Raw genomic sequence first — 14,136 nt, forward strand, 5'->3', positions numbered from 1 at the left:
GGACTTAAACTTTCTATGCCAGGTGCCTGGCTGATTTTTGAAATTTCAGCAAAATCAAATTGAGCTATCTCTGAGAGTGAGTTGAGGGAAAAGTACATGGTTCGTCACAGTTTTTTAAAAAAAACAGAACCTCTCATCTGTTTTATTGAGAAGTTCTAGCACCTCCCTGCTTTGAAGCAGGGACTGGAAACTTGACATGAAAAAGCCCACGTTTAGGAGGTGCCTCTTGCTGGTCCATGAAAATCCTCCCACATTTGGATGAGTTTTAAGAATATTTCTACTTGTACATGCTTAGTAGAGGCTTCTTAGAGTTTGGCAGCTAAATTCTGTAAAGATCCAATATACATTGAGCATGCCCCAGTCCAGGGTTCTAGAGCTGAGCAAGATGTTTTCTGCAACTGCTTCCAGGGTGTTGGGGAACTCTGGGGCACTAAGCACTGGAATTGAGAGGAGGGAGACTCTGTCCTTTGCTATCCGTGCTGGGGACAAAGGTGCAGTGGGAACATGTTTAGGAGAGGGGAAGGCTGTTGGAATGGGAACAGAAGGGTATGTAACTATTAGAGAACTCCCTGCCCGAATCTGGAATACAGTAGAACCTCAGCGTTATGGACACCTTGGGAAAGGAGGTTGTTCGTAACTCTGAACAAAATGCAGTTCCGGCTCCAGCAGTTCACACTCCAGGTAGGCAGCTTCCTTGCAGGCAGCTTCTTTCCCCGGCCTGGGCAAGCTTGTGTCCCCCTCCCGGCTGAGGTGGGGGGGTGGTGGTGAAAACAACACGTCTCCCTCCTGGCTTGTGTGTGTGTGAGAACAGCGCTGCACGCCTCCTCAGCTGGAGGCGGGGTGTGTATGTGAAAACAGCACCCATGATTTACAAGAAAGTAGCGCAGCTCCTGCTCCAGCTGCCTTGGGCTGGCAGCAGGGGCTCACAGCTTTGCCTGCGAATCTCAGCATCTTCACTTCCTGGCTGTAAGAGGGTGCCAGGGGTGTGAGTATGGAATACAGGCATAGTACAATATTTGCCCTTTTTTTTTTTTGGGTCTCTGCTACTGCCTGATTGGTTACTTCCAGTTTCACGTGGTGTCTGGTTCACCAGTCAGTCTGTAACTCTCGTGTTTGTATCTTTGAAGGTCTACTGTAGAACCCAGAGTTTGAGTCCCAGTATTCCTTTGCTGACAGTAAATAGCAGTAAAACACACTGGTTAAGCGTCTCATCTCCTAGAGGCTGGTCCTCATAGAGCATAATACCTTTCAACTGTACTGTTAGCTTAACTGGTAGAGGTCTGTCAAGGTACCATCACTGTTGATGATCCATGTGAGGGGCATGTATAAATTCACAGATGGGATTTTTTTCAGATTGCTTCCCAGAAATGTAGGAATTACTGAAAAACAAAATGCCAGACTCTCTACATTCAAAGAATAGCAAGGTTGCAAAGTCAAGCACTCAAAAGTTGGGAAAGCCAACATTAAGGTTTCCCATGCAACTTTTAAGTTTTGGTCCTCTTGTTCCTATGCATGATGGTAAGATCTCTGATTACATGATCATGTGCTATTTTTTCCCCACAGGATCCACACAGCTCATTCAGTACCCAGGATGGCCAGTGTTCACTGAATGGGTAGAAATATATTATTTTGTCATCACAATTACGTGTGTGGCCCCATGTTTTATTTACCTCACACCATCCAAACCCTACGTGGAACACAGAATTATTAATTTCCTTGTGGACTTCTCTGTGATGCTCATCATGGTATCAGAATTTCAGACAGTAATGATTGTCTCCTCCCAACATACTTGTGAAAAAAGTACTGTAGAAGCTGGTGGTAATCCCATTTTACACTTCGTAACCTGAGTGTTTGATTTTTGCAAGTTTGCGGTTTTTTTAAGCAGAGTTTTTTAATGTGATGTTCTAGACACTTTAATTTGCTTTGCTGTGTAATGACACTGGTCGTACAGTGACCATTATAGGAAAATGGAGCATCCATTATGTAGTATTGGCTAACTCAGCATTAACTTTCACTTGGCATTGGACATTATAACCTGTTTGAGAGAGAGGTGCCTTTTCTGACATTGGAGAAAATGATTGGCTTTGGTGTATTGGGATCCTAGTTTTTATGTTGCTTCTGATATTTTCAGATATAGGGCTGTGTCGAGTAAAAGGGGTGGTGGAGCTGGCCTTTAATGTTGTTTTAACTTTGACCTGCGCTGCAACAATTAAAGAATTCAGAGGAGACAGTGTATCATTGATGATCAGAAAATACTATGTTAAAAAGGAAAAAGTTAGGCATGACAAATTGGGATACTAAAATTGGGCTTGGTAGATCTCTGAATTTCTAAGTTTTAACTTTAGATCTTGACATGAGAATGTTGCAATGATTTAACTAAAAATGAGGTTTTAAACTAATGCAAAAGTCTGTGTGCACGCCTGTTTTGGCTTTAAACCTGTTCAGTTTAAAGTGATTAGGAATTGGGTATTTTAGTTTAGCTTAAACCATGTCCACAAAGGGGTTTGCACAAGTTTAACTAAATCAGTGTAAAATCACTCCTTAAACTGTTGCAACTTTCTTCTCTCAACAGACCTCAGTGTTTAAATAAACTTTCTTTTATTATATAGTTTACTGACAATTTTTTTCTGCACAAAGGGCGCATAGAATAGAATAAATGTGTGTTTCTGAAAATTTGAACTAATTATATATTTAGAAAACATTATGTACGGCAATTAAGTTTGGAGGACTTTAAACGTAATTTTGGATTAAATTATGTAAATTTATGTGGGTTGGCAGATGAAATAGTCTGTGCCTTGGAAGTGTATAATTTTTTTAAAAAGGCTTAATTCTGCAGTACTTATTCAGGTGAATAACTTTCTCATGCAAGTGGACCAGTGGATTTCAGTGGGGCTGCTCCTGTGAATAAAGTTATTTTTTGTCCATAAGTGTTTGTAGAATCTGGCCCAAGTGTGCACTTGTAGGCTTTTTGTACAAACTACAGGAAATTATTCTTAGTTCAGGGATGCGACATAAGAATATAGAGTCTATGTTGCATGTAGATGTAGTAGGATGAGTTAAGGTTTCAGAGTAGCAGCCGTGTTAATCTGTATTCACAAAAAGAAAAGGAGTACTAGTGACACCTTAGAGACTAACCAATTTATTTGAGCATAAGCTTTCGTGAGCTACAGCTTCAGGTGACTGACGCTGATTTTAGAACTCCCTTCTGGTAGTTTGGTCTCATCACAAAAGTTGTTAGAAAGCTTACATAATTAAGTATTTCAGTTCTAAATTCTGGTTTTGGTTAATTTTAATTCTGAAGCTTTCATCTATTGTGTTGAAATTTTCCAGGGTTGGCCTGTGCCTGCACGGAAATTCTCATGGTAAGCTTGAGGAAAAACGCTTCATTGATCTTTGAGTTAGGATAGCAAGGGCCAAATACTTTCCGTATAATAAACAATCCGATGTGGTTTTGAACAGCTCTACAGTCTGAATTAGAAAGTTTAAATTTGGTATTGATGCTGTCCTTGACAAGTCTGTTTTCATATGGAAATTTGGTTTGATTTTGCAGGCATATGGTGAAAATGGCTGTTAGGTTGTGAAAAGGATTTTCTCAGTAAGCTCCTAATGATCTGAAAGGAAGTGGTGCACTTGTATGCATAGCTGAGGTAGATGCATATTTAAAAAGTGCACTGAAGTGCACTTTACCTGAAACAAGGCCTGTTCAGGAGGTGCTTAATTCCACATGCACCTAGAAAGGTGCTGAGGGAAGGCTCCTGGAAGTCTGTAGAAGAGAAATGTTGAAATATGTTTACTGAGGACAAATTAAAATTTACTGTGTGAAACTAGTTTCAATTTCATTGGCTTCTCCAATTCTCATTTTACTAGATGCTGTAAATTTATAGGAAAATTGTGTATTATCGTAGTATGAGGAGTAGTAGTATGTTATCATGTAATTAAAATATATGGTAATGCTTATTCCCAACGAAGCAATTAAGATTTACATGTTTCGTTTTAACTTCGTCACTTATTCTGCAATGTTTTGGTTTTCAGTCTTAATGTTTTTAATAGTATTTTATTCAAGTTTAAACTGAAAGTGCATTAGCAAGGATCAAGTAACCTTTATACTAAAGGTGATCTGCAAATTTGAAGAAATATTAGCATTCTGTGAAGTTAGTCACTAAAACTGTTCTCCATTATTGGATCTATGCTCTTGTGCAAAATCAAAGTTCTAACGCTGCAGTAGCAACTGTCTAAAGCTATGTATGGACGAAAAATGTTGGTTGCCTAAATTGTGTTAGCAAAAAAAATGAGGAGTACTTGTGGCAACTTAGAGAAACCAATTTATTTGGGCATAAGCTTTCGTGGGCTAAAGCCCTCTTCATCGGATGCATGCAGTGGAAAATACAGTAGGAAGATTATACATATACATATATATATACACACACACAGAGAACATGAAAAAATAATGTGGCTACCACTCTGTGTAAATTGTGTTAGAAAACCTGTTTTTTTAACACTAGTATAGACAGGATTTAAAATTTTACTAACATTAAAAATGTTACTAATCATGGTCAGCCCTAGGCTTCACCTAGTCTGCATTGGCATTTAACACATTTTAACTAATTTTTTTTAAGACATGACCTATTTTTTGTGGTCTAGACATGGCCTGAAGGTGTTCGTTCTGGGTGGGCTATTGTGTTATTCCCTGTAATATAATGTAAGCTTCTCTTGGTGGTTCAACTACCAACTTTTTCTGACAACTGTTAGACCCCAATCCTGAAATTGACTGCAGGGGTGAAGCTTTGTTCTTGCATGGACTCCACTGACTTCATTAAGGATCCACAAGAGGATAGGAAGCTGCCATTCTTGTTGTTGTATAGAAACTCCCCAGGGTTGTAAAATTGGCTACTCAGTTTCCAGCAACATACCTTTATTTTTGCTAGAAAAGAGCATCTTGGGTGGATGGGAGAGTGTTTCTTTTTCCTTGTTGGTGATGTAGAAGTCTCTATCTTTTTGGACATGGGCACTCTTTGCTTTTGTTTAGCTTTTAAAGATTGTATATGTCACCAAAGCATTGAATGGGAGTTATGAAATACTGTGTGATTATGATATTGAAGGCTATTGTATCATAACCTTACCTCTGTTCTCCTGTGATTCTTATTGCCCATTGCCTGTTTTGCTGTATTGCTTATTTGTTTTTCGTTATCAATACTACACACACACACAAAAAGATGAGATGGTTAACAAAATCTTAACTCATGCAGCACTCATTAAGAAAATATCACCTTCATGATATTTCTGTAGACTGCCTACATACTCATCTTCCATACAATGACATGTATGCATGCAAGTGGGGGAATGTACCAAGCAGGAGTAATAACAGTGAAGATGTATGTCAATGACCTATAAGGGGAAATTATGAGCATTAAATCACTGTGTGCTGAAAATTCCTTTTACTGTGTTTTGGTTGTGGTGTTCATCATGTACAGTAACTGAATGTGATTTCTTTTGATTTGCAGAAATTAAGAACTTTTAAATGACTGACTGCTTGTAGATCACCATATTCTTGAGTGATTTATATCCATGTTTATTGAAAAAGTAATTTATCTGTAGTGGGTATAATACTTCAGTTTAGTGTAGTTTTGTTCTGAAGTGACAATAGATCTGTTTCGTAAGCTCACTTTTGTAATTTAGGTATTGTCATATCTAATTTTTATAACTAGAATATGAAGTTTTCACTACTTTTTTAATCCTTATCCTTCATGGCTAATAGAGCTATGGGAAATGGCAGGATTTTGCTTTGATTAGTGCATCTATAAATGAATTGTTTTCTAAGTTTGACTTGCAGGGACCTCTGCCCTCTCACCTGTACAACACCATTAAGTCAGTTGGGTTGCACAAGATATAAGAGAGGGCAGAATTTATCGAGTACAATCTGTTACTTGTGGTGATGCAGAAATAGCACAGCTGGAATTTCAACTTGCAGGCTGAACTTTCAGAACTGTCTGCCAGAGGAAAACTTCTTTTTACCTGTTAACTAAGGAAATTTGATATGGAAGTCATCAAGACCAAGAAAAGAGCCTGGAGTGCCGTTTTCACAGATACACCTTAATTCTGGCATTCTCAGACTTTTGAGTGCTTAACTTTTCACCCTTAATCTTTTAATGTAGTTTCCTAAGTTTAAAATTTAACTGCAAAAAATCCATTGTGTGGTTTTGGCTCTGTCTTCGGCCTTTGACAGTGTTCAGACGTTTAGATCCACAGCACAGACTCCTGTCACTTGAGCTAATTTAGTAACTGGCAGCGCTGTAAATCTGTTATCCTCTATGTGGACCAGTTACTAGAGGGGGACAAAACACAATTTGCCATGGGTTTCACAGCTATTTCCTGACAGCAAAGGAATGTAGAGATTGAAGACTCCTGGATTCAACCCTAGGTCCTGTGGCATTGTGCTTCAGTGGTTATAGACCCTTATGCCTCTGTTTCTAGTGTCAGTGTCTTCCCTCTGCCCTTGCCCCTCTTGCACTTCTGCTATTAATCAGACCCTCCCACCAGTTCCTTCTCTCCTCTTCTCTCTCTCCCCTCCCCCACCACTGCCTCATCAGGCTTCTGTCCCACTCCTCCTCTGTTCCCCCCCTCTAGTTCCTGCAACCTCATTTTACCCTCCTCCCTGTAGCCTTTCGCCACATACATAATACATTACTAGAGAATATCCTTATATTGCAGCATGGAATCCAGTGTTCTAGAGGCACATGGTTTCCTAATCTATACCCATATTCATGTAAATGAAGGTTTACATGAATATGGGTATAGAATTTTTTTCTCTGGTGCATTTTATGGATTTATATGGACATTTTTGGGTATGAAAATTATTTTAAAACATACTTGAGAGACACTGACTCAGAAATAGAAAGAAATAGACCATTCATAGAAAGATATGTAAATAGGCTTCTATATCACCACTTTACAATGGTGTCACTACACAAAGGGAGGTTTTTTGAGAATTGGAGATAATGCATTCTCTGTGGTTCTATGATGGCTTTCAGTAGGGTCTAAAACTACAATGAAAATTGTGATTGACTATGTGTTATAATACCTTTTTGCTTTTGTTTAAAGGCCTGTATTGTAATAACTAATTACAGCTATGTCTCAGAATGTTTTACAGTGTACTTAACTGTTATGTCCACTAGCAGCATGCCCTGAAAACATTGATACTTAATTGAGACCTGCCATGGGGCAGCAATGGAAATTAATTTTCCTCCATGTCCTGGCTGTGATAGACACTGAAGTGGTCCTCATACTGCTTCTTGATGATGATGTTAAATACATAAAAAAATGTGTTAGGAAGGGAATTAATGCAAGTTTTCTTAAGTTTAATTATGTTTAAACTTTAAAAATGATTTTGTATATTACATGTAGTTCTGTTGCCAGAGACTAATAACTTAACCTTAACATGGCTAAAACTGAATTCGTGATTCTTCTCTCTCCTTTCCTGTTCTTTGTCACTTTGAATACATCATTGCACTTACCATCAACTTAGGCCTGCTACTAGGGCATCACATTTGTCTCCTCTCTTACTGTCTTCCCTGCCCCATGCCTCACCTTCCAGGCGGTGTTGGAATTTGCTGTTTCTCCCCTTACAACACTTGAGAACATAGGAACATTATCTTTCCGGCAAATAGCTAGAACTTTTCTTACAGACCGTTGTCATCTCCCTTCTTGATTACTGGCCTTCCTGATGCCCATTTCACCTCCCTACCTCAAGTCAATACAAATTGTAGCTGTTAAGATCCAACTTTCTTGTGCAGTATTCTAACTATATCCCTGCTGTTGGAATCTCTCCTGGGTCCTCTCATTGGGATCAGACTTAAACTTTGTTGTGTTTATATTCAGGGCCCGCTCATAACTCAGCTCTTTGTTGTGTATAATGTCACTGCCCTGTCCTTTCCACTTCACCTGTGATGCCTTCCCCCTCCTCCCCCTTCATACTGCTCCCTAATTATAGAATGCTTTTCCTGATATGGTGGACAAAGCAATTGCCTCTCATTTAAATCCCTCTGTAGTGAGGTTGAGACTCACCAGTGCGGTGCCGCCTGCTGGTTACCCTGGGAATTAGCTCAATTCCAGCTCGGAGTGCCCTCTGCTGGCCGGTGGCTCACCTGCCTCAGGGCCCCTGCAGAACCCCCACGCTCTGGGTCTCCCCTCCCCAGGGAACCCCCAACCCACTACCCCCACCTTGCCTCAGTGGCTACTGCCAGTCGTCATCTAGCCCCTGCTCACTGGGGCAGACTGCAATCTGTAAACCACTCATCACTGGCAAGGGGGTAAGACTTGCTGCCCTTGCCTATCCCCGGGCTGCCACTCTGCAGCCCCAGTAGCTTTCGCAGGCCTTTACCAAGGCCTCAGCTTGGGGAGTTTCCAGGCTGGAGCTCCCCAGTTCCTCTGGCCTTTCCCCAGCCCTGCTCCGCTCCAGGTACCTCTTCTCTCTCCACAGCTAGAGAGAGAGTCTCTTACGTTCTGGCCCTGCAGCTCTTTTATAGGGCTCAGCCTGGCCCTGATTGGCTGCCTCCCAGCCTTTTCCTGTTGACTCCCTGGGGCAGCCCTTTCCCAGGGCTGTTTTTAACCCCTTCAGGGCTGGAGCAGGGTGGCCACCTCGCGACACCCTCTCTTCTTTCATGATGTCTACAAGAAACAATTTAATCAAGTTATCTGTTTTTACTTGGATGAACTGCTTGTTTATGTAGAGGGAGAGTAAAATACCCAATGGGAAATTGCTGTGGTAGCAGGAGAGTGGGGTGAATGGTGTAGCAAATCCATCAAACCAAACAAAGTAGCAAATGTAATTTATAAGACACTTCCATATTATCGTAATCATCTTGCTTGTATGAATTATCCCTTTACCTTCTCTTAAGCTCAGTCATTTTAGTTGGTACGCTTAGTTGGAGAAGGGTATGACTTCCTCTGTGTTTAGAAGGCTTCTGGTATATATAGGACACACTCACACTTGTGATATTAATAGAAGCTTGCTTTCTACTTTGATTTAGAAAAACAGTACTAAATCTTTAATTTGTATAAATTCTGAGTAAAGCATCAGAAATATTTACATGCATGAATGAGTGCCAATATTACATATGTATTTCTTTACTTTTAGCATGCTATTTACATCTAAAACATGAACATTTTTGTTGAAGAAAAGGCATTGTCATGAACAGTGTACCGCTTTCTTGGGTAAGTGTGATTTGTGAATTCTAATACTTACCACATTATGTATGTGAGGGAGACATGATCCACAATTTGTTATAGTGGAGGTTCTTGGCAGCAAACATCCTACATATTCTGTTTACTTCAGATTAGATAGAAATTGTATAGTATAGGAAAGTGCAACATTACATTCAAGACCAGAAAGAAAGAGGCTTAGATAAGAGGGCTGGGTGTCTTCCTTTTTGACAGTAATACAATCATTGTTAAATATTAAAAGAACGTCCTGTGTCTCTGCAGTAGGAATCCTATCAAGGTACTAGTTGTTTTAGCTTATGTAAATACTGTTAAGAACAAGCAGCAGTAGTTGTCTATAGAATTTAATTTTGTAACAGGTAACATCTGTTGAATCAACAAACAAAAAGTGACAAGCCCATAAATTGCCACATAATTGAGAATTTTTTGAAAACTAAAACTTGTAGTTGCTGATCTATTATTCTTTGATTTATTGCTATACGTTCCATTGAAATACCCTTTAAAGGTATTTCAATGGAAGTGTGTGTGTCCCATATCCCAGAACAATTTATTTTAATGTTATATTTTAGAAAAATATTTAGTAATCATTTTGCTCACTAAATATCCTACAAGTTTAAACATGTGATTCTTACAATTTTGTGAATGGTGACAGCATTAACAAAAAAATTAGTAAATTATATGCTAACTGCTGATCAGATGGTGAAAATTTGGATGTGCTTTCACAAATATATTTATCTTTGAGTGTAAAGTTACTTATCTGTTGCCTTGGGGATTGTAGCTGTTAGTTGTAAAAAGACATATCTGACTAGCATTCTGTAGCATCTGTATGTGGTGCCACTTTTGAATCTTCTTAATGTTTTTTTAAGGCTGAAATCAAAAGTGTTAAGATATTGATACTGGAATCTCTTTATTCAGACATAGTTATTCCAACAAGGATTGGTTAGAATTGCCCTAATTTTGGTACCTGTAAGCGTACACAATCTTTCTCGTCATTCCTTTGAACCTCTCTTTTTTTTTTTTTTTTTTTTTTTGGTGTGTGCTTTTTGAGTACCTTTCCAGATCACTTATCACCTAGATACAAAAACAAATCCCTTTACTTGTCTCAGTAAGAGTTCTGTTTGTTTCTTGATGTTTCTGCAGCATCAGAATCTTATTATGGTCTCAAAGATACTGTTGTGATGGGACTTTTGCCGCTTTCTAGACATATAGGGATAGGTCCTTCATTGTTTGTGCAGAACCACGAATGAGGCCTCCCTCAACAGATTTATTCTTAGTTGTGAATGGAAAAGTAATATGCTTCCAGGATATCATTGGAGACTTTTAGCTTTGATGATAAATGATCTTACTGGTTAGGAATGGTGGGTTCTGGTCTTGTGGCTTCTGCAGTTTGACAAATAAGAATTTTTCACCAATAGGCAGAAAATGGTGGTAAAGTCATTATCCCTAAGATCCTCTTTAGCCTTATTAAAGACTGAGGCAAAGTATTTGTTTAGATATTGGGCCATGCCTAGATTATCCTTGACCTCCACTCCATCCTCAGTGTTTAGCGGTCCCACTTCTTCTTTCTTTGTTTTCTTCTTATTTATATGGCTATAGAACCTTTTACTATTTGTTTTAATTCCCTTGGCAAGGTCCAACTCTATTTGACTTTTAGCCTGTCTCATTTTGTCCCTACGTGTTTTGACCTTAATAAGGTAGCTTTCCTTGCTGATCCCTCCCATCTTCCACTCCGTGTATGCTTTCTGCTTTTTCTTAATCACCTCTGTGAGATGCTTGCTAGTCCAGCTTGGTCTACAACTCCTGCCTATGAATTTTTTCCCCTTTCTTGGGATTCAGGCTTCCGATAGCTTCTGCAGCTTTGGCTTAAAGTAATCCCAGGCCTCCTCTACCGTTAGATCCATAAGTTCTTCAGTCCAATCCACTTCCCTAACTAATTTCCTTAATTTTTGAAAGTCGGCCCTTTTGAAATCAAAAACCCTAGTTGCAGATTTATTTTTGTTAATCCTTCCGTTCAGTTTGAACTGAACTAACTCATGATCGCTTGTACCAAGATTATCCCCTACAACCATTTCTTCTATGAGGTCCTCACTACTCACCAAAACCAAATCTAAAATGGCATCCCCTCTAGTCAGTTCAGCAACTACTTGATGAAGGAATCCATCAGCTATCGCATCTAGGAAAATCTGAGCCCTATTATTATTGCTAGCACTCGTCCTCCAGTCTATATCTGGGAAGTTAGTCTCCCATGATCATGCAGTTTCCATTACTATTTACTTCATTAAAAACATTAAAAAGGGCTCTATCCATATCCAGATTAGATCCCGGCAGTGTGTAGCACACCCCAAGCACTATCCCAGGGGAGCCTCTAGTAGTTTCCTTCCCCAATGTAATTTTTGCCGAGATGGACTCTCTTATCCATTCCATCGCTTATTTCTTTACGTTCTACCTCATCATTGATATACAATGCTGCTCCACCACCTTTACCTTTATTTTGGTCTTTCCTAAACAGCACATACCCTTCAATACCCGTAGTGCAGTCATGACTACTATTCCACCATGTTTCTGTTATCCCTCTAATATCTGGTTTCACTTCCTGCACCAGTAGCTCTAGTTCCTCCATTTTGTTACCTAGGCTCCTTGCTTTTGTGTACAAACATCTTAATTTTTGCTGTTTGGCCTCACTCACATTCTGTGCCCTATTAGGCACGGTCATTCTACAGCCAGTATAACCTATTAGACTGGTATCCACACTGCCCATCCTCCTTATATACATTCTCCTACCCACGGCTGTATCCTTTCTTACTTCGTTTTCTTCCCTCTCAATGCTAAAATCTGGCGTGGAGATTACCTGGACATCTCCCAACCATCTCCCCCAAATTCCTAGTTTAAAGCTCTCTTAATCAGTTGTGCCAGCCTCCATCCTAGAAGTCTATATCCTTCCCTACTCAGGTGAGGTCCATCCCGAGAGAACTGTCCTCTGTCCATGAATGCCTCCCAGTGGCCATACATCCCAAAGCCCTCCTTATAGCACCACTGCCTAAGCCATCTGTTGATAGTCATAATCTTGTCACACCTTTGTTGCTCTTCTCTAGGAACAGGCACAATCCCACTAAAGATCATCTGAACCTTGATTTCCTTAAGCGTCTTCCCTAGCCTAGCATAATCTCCCTTAATACTTTCCAGCGAGAATCTAGCCGTATCATTTGTTCCCACATGAAGGATAATTAGGGGATTCTTTCCTGCTCCCTTCAGGATCCTTTTCAACCTCAGGTCTACATCCCGTATCTTAGCCCCTGGAAGACAGCATACCCTTCTATTCTCTGGATCAGCTCTGGTTACAGCCTGTCTATTCTTCTCAGTAAAGAGTCCCCGATCACATAGACCTGCCTTTTCCTGGTGACGGTGCTATTCTCCAGTCTATCCCCTGTTCCCTCTGGCTGCAAGTTCTTTCCTTTCCTATTCTCCCTTGTAATCCTCTTCAACCCATCCTGTATCCTCCTGGGGCTCATGTTTGGTGTAGTCTCCATTTACTCTCCCGCTTTTCCTATAGGATTAGCTGCTCTTCTCTTCTTCCTTGCCCTTCCACCTTCAGTGACTACCTGCTGAGCCCCTTCTTCATTTTCCAACTCTGCAAACCTATTCTTGAGCTCTATTTCTTCTTCACTAGCCCGTCTTTTCCTCTGCCTAGTTCTGTTAGTCACATGCTTCCACTGACCACTTTCCTCACTCAGTCTCCCCTCAGAATTCCTCAGTCCTGCTTCCATCTGCAAGTCTTAGCTTTTCACTTCAGAAACCTCATGTCTTTGCTCCATAATCTGCTCAAACCCCTTCCTAAACTCAACCAGACTTTCCACCTGCATCTCCAAACCTCAGATCTTTTCTTCCATCAGCTCTATCAGGCGGCATTTCATTCAGACAAAACTCTTACCAGGTACCCCCTTCAGGATCATGTACATACCGCAGCTTCCACATCCAGTCATCTGCATTGTGTCTTCCAGAACATGAGTCACTCCCACTGCTGCCTCTGTATCTGTCATAGCCTTCCCACCTAAATCCTGTTACTCTGGGAAACACAAACCACACCACAACACCACCACCCACAACAAAAACAAACCGCAAAGAAGCACCACAATACAAACTCCCACTCAAACTCCCCTGTTTACAGGTCTCTTTGCTGGCTCCTGTGCCACTGTAGCTGTCTGAAGGTAGCCCAATTCTCATGTTGAGTGGCCTTTATTGTACAAAAAACCATCACCGTACTCTTCTTAGAAGCTGATATATTTTGACTCTAGTTTAGAATGTTATAGTTAAAATATGTAGTAATACTTATTCAGTAATTGTTAACTTTTTAATAAGACTTCAATTTAGTTTGAGCTAAAGTCATACTATTCTTACACTATTATACTTTAGGTTAGATATCCATTAATTGTGAAGTTGTGGCATTATTTTGATAACTTTTCCTTAAGTCTCAGTGTGCAAAGCATTATGCTGCCTTTCTAGCCTCCATCCCACTGAGTTTTCATTTGATCCCATGAAAGTATGTGGTACTGATGTAGAGCTCCAGTTAGGGAGGTGTCCATATTTAGTTCCACACGTATTACTTATCTATATACAATTACGAGAGGCGGGGAAAAAACTCCTGCATTAAAACCATTATTGAGATTGCAAAGTCAGGCACTTAAGTTAGGAAATTCCAGAATAGAGGTTGCCAGTGCAACTTTAATTCAGTCCTTTGGTGCACATGCATTATGACAGTCTCTGATTACATGATATACTGTTTTTCCACAGGACCATACCACATTCAGTGCACTGGATGGATGGTGCTCATTTAATAAGCAGCTATTAAATATTCTTCAATGTGTAGCCCCAGATCTTATTTATGCTATTCATCCCCTGCTCTGAAGACAGAATTATTAATTT

General features: G+C 40.0%; 1 protein-coding gene across 4 annotated transcripts in view; it reads left to right on the forward strand.

The window, feature by feature from the left end:
- Positions 1 to 14,136, forward strand: part of CSNK1G3 (casein kinase 1 gamma 3) — a 157,889-nt gene that overhangs the window by 9,073 nt on the left and 134,680 nt on the right. For 3 of the 4 annotated variants that reach the window (XM_077817379.1, XM_077817381.1, XM_077817382.1), the window contains exon 2: positions 9,134 to 9,210. The exons of the other annotated variant lie outside the window; for it this stretch is intronic. The gene's annotated coding sequence lies outside the window, so the exon portion shown is untranslated. The remainder of the gene's footprint in view (positions 1 to 9,133; positions 9,211 to 14,136) is intronic. 4 annotated transcript variants of the gene reach the window in all.

Source organism: Eretmochelys imbricata, chromosome 5 (genome assembly GCF_965152235.1).
Source record: "Eretmochelys imbricata isolate rEreImb1 chromosome 5, rEreImb1.hap1, whole genome shotgun sequence".
NCBI lineage: Eukaryota > Metazoa > Chordata > Testudines > Cheloniidae > Eretmochelys > Eretmochelys imbricata.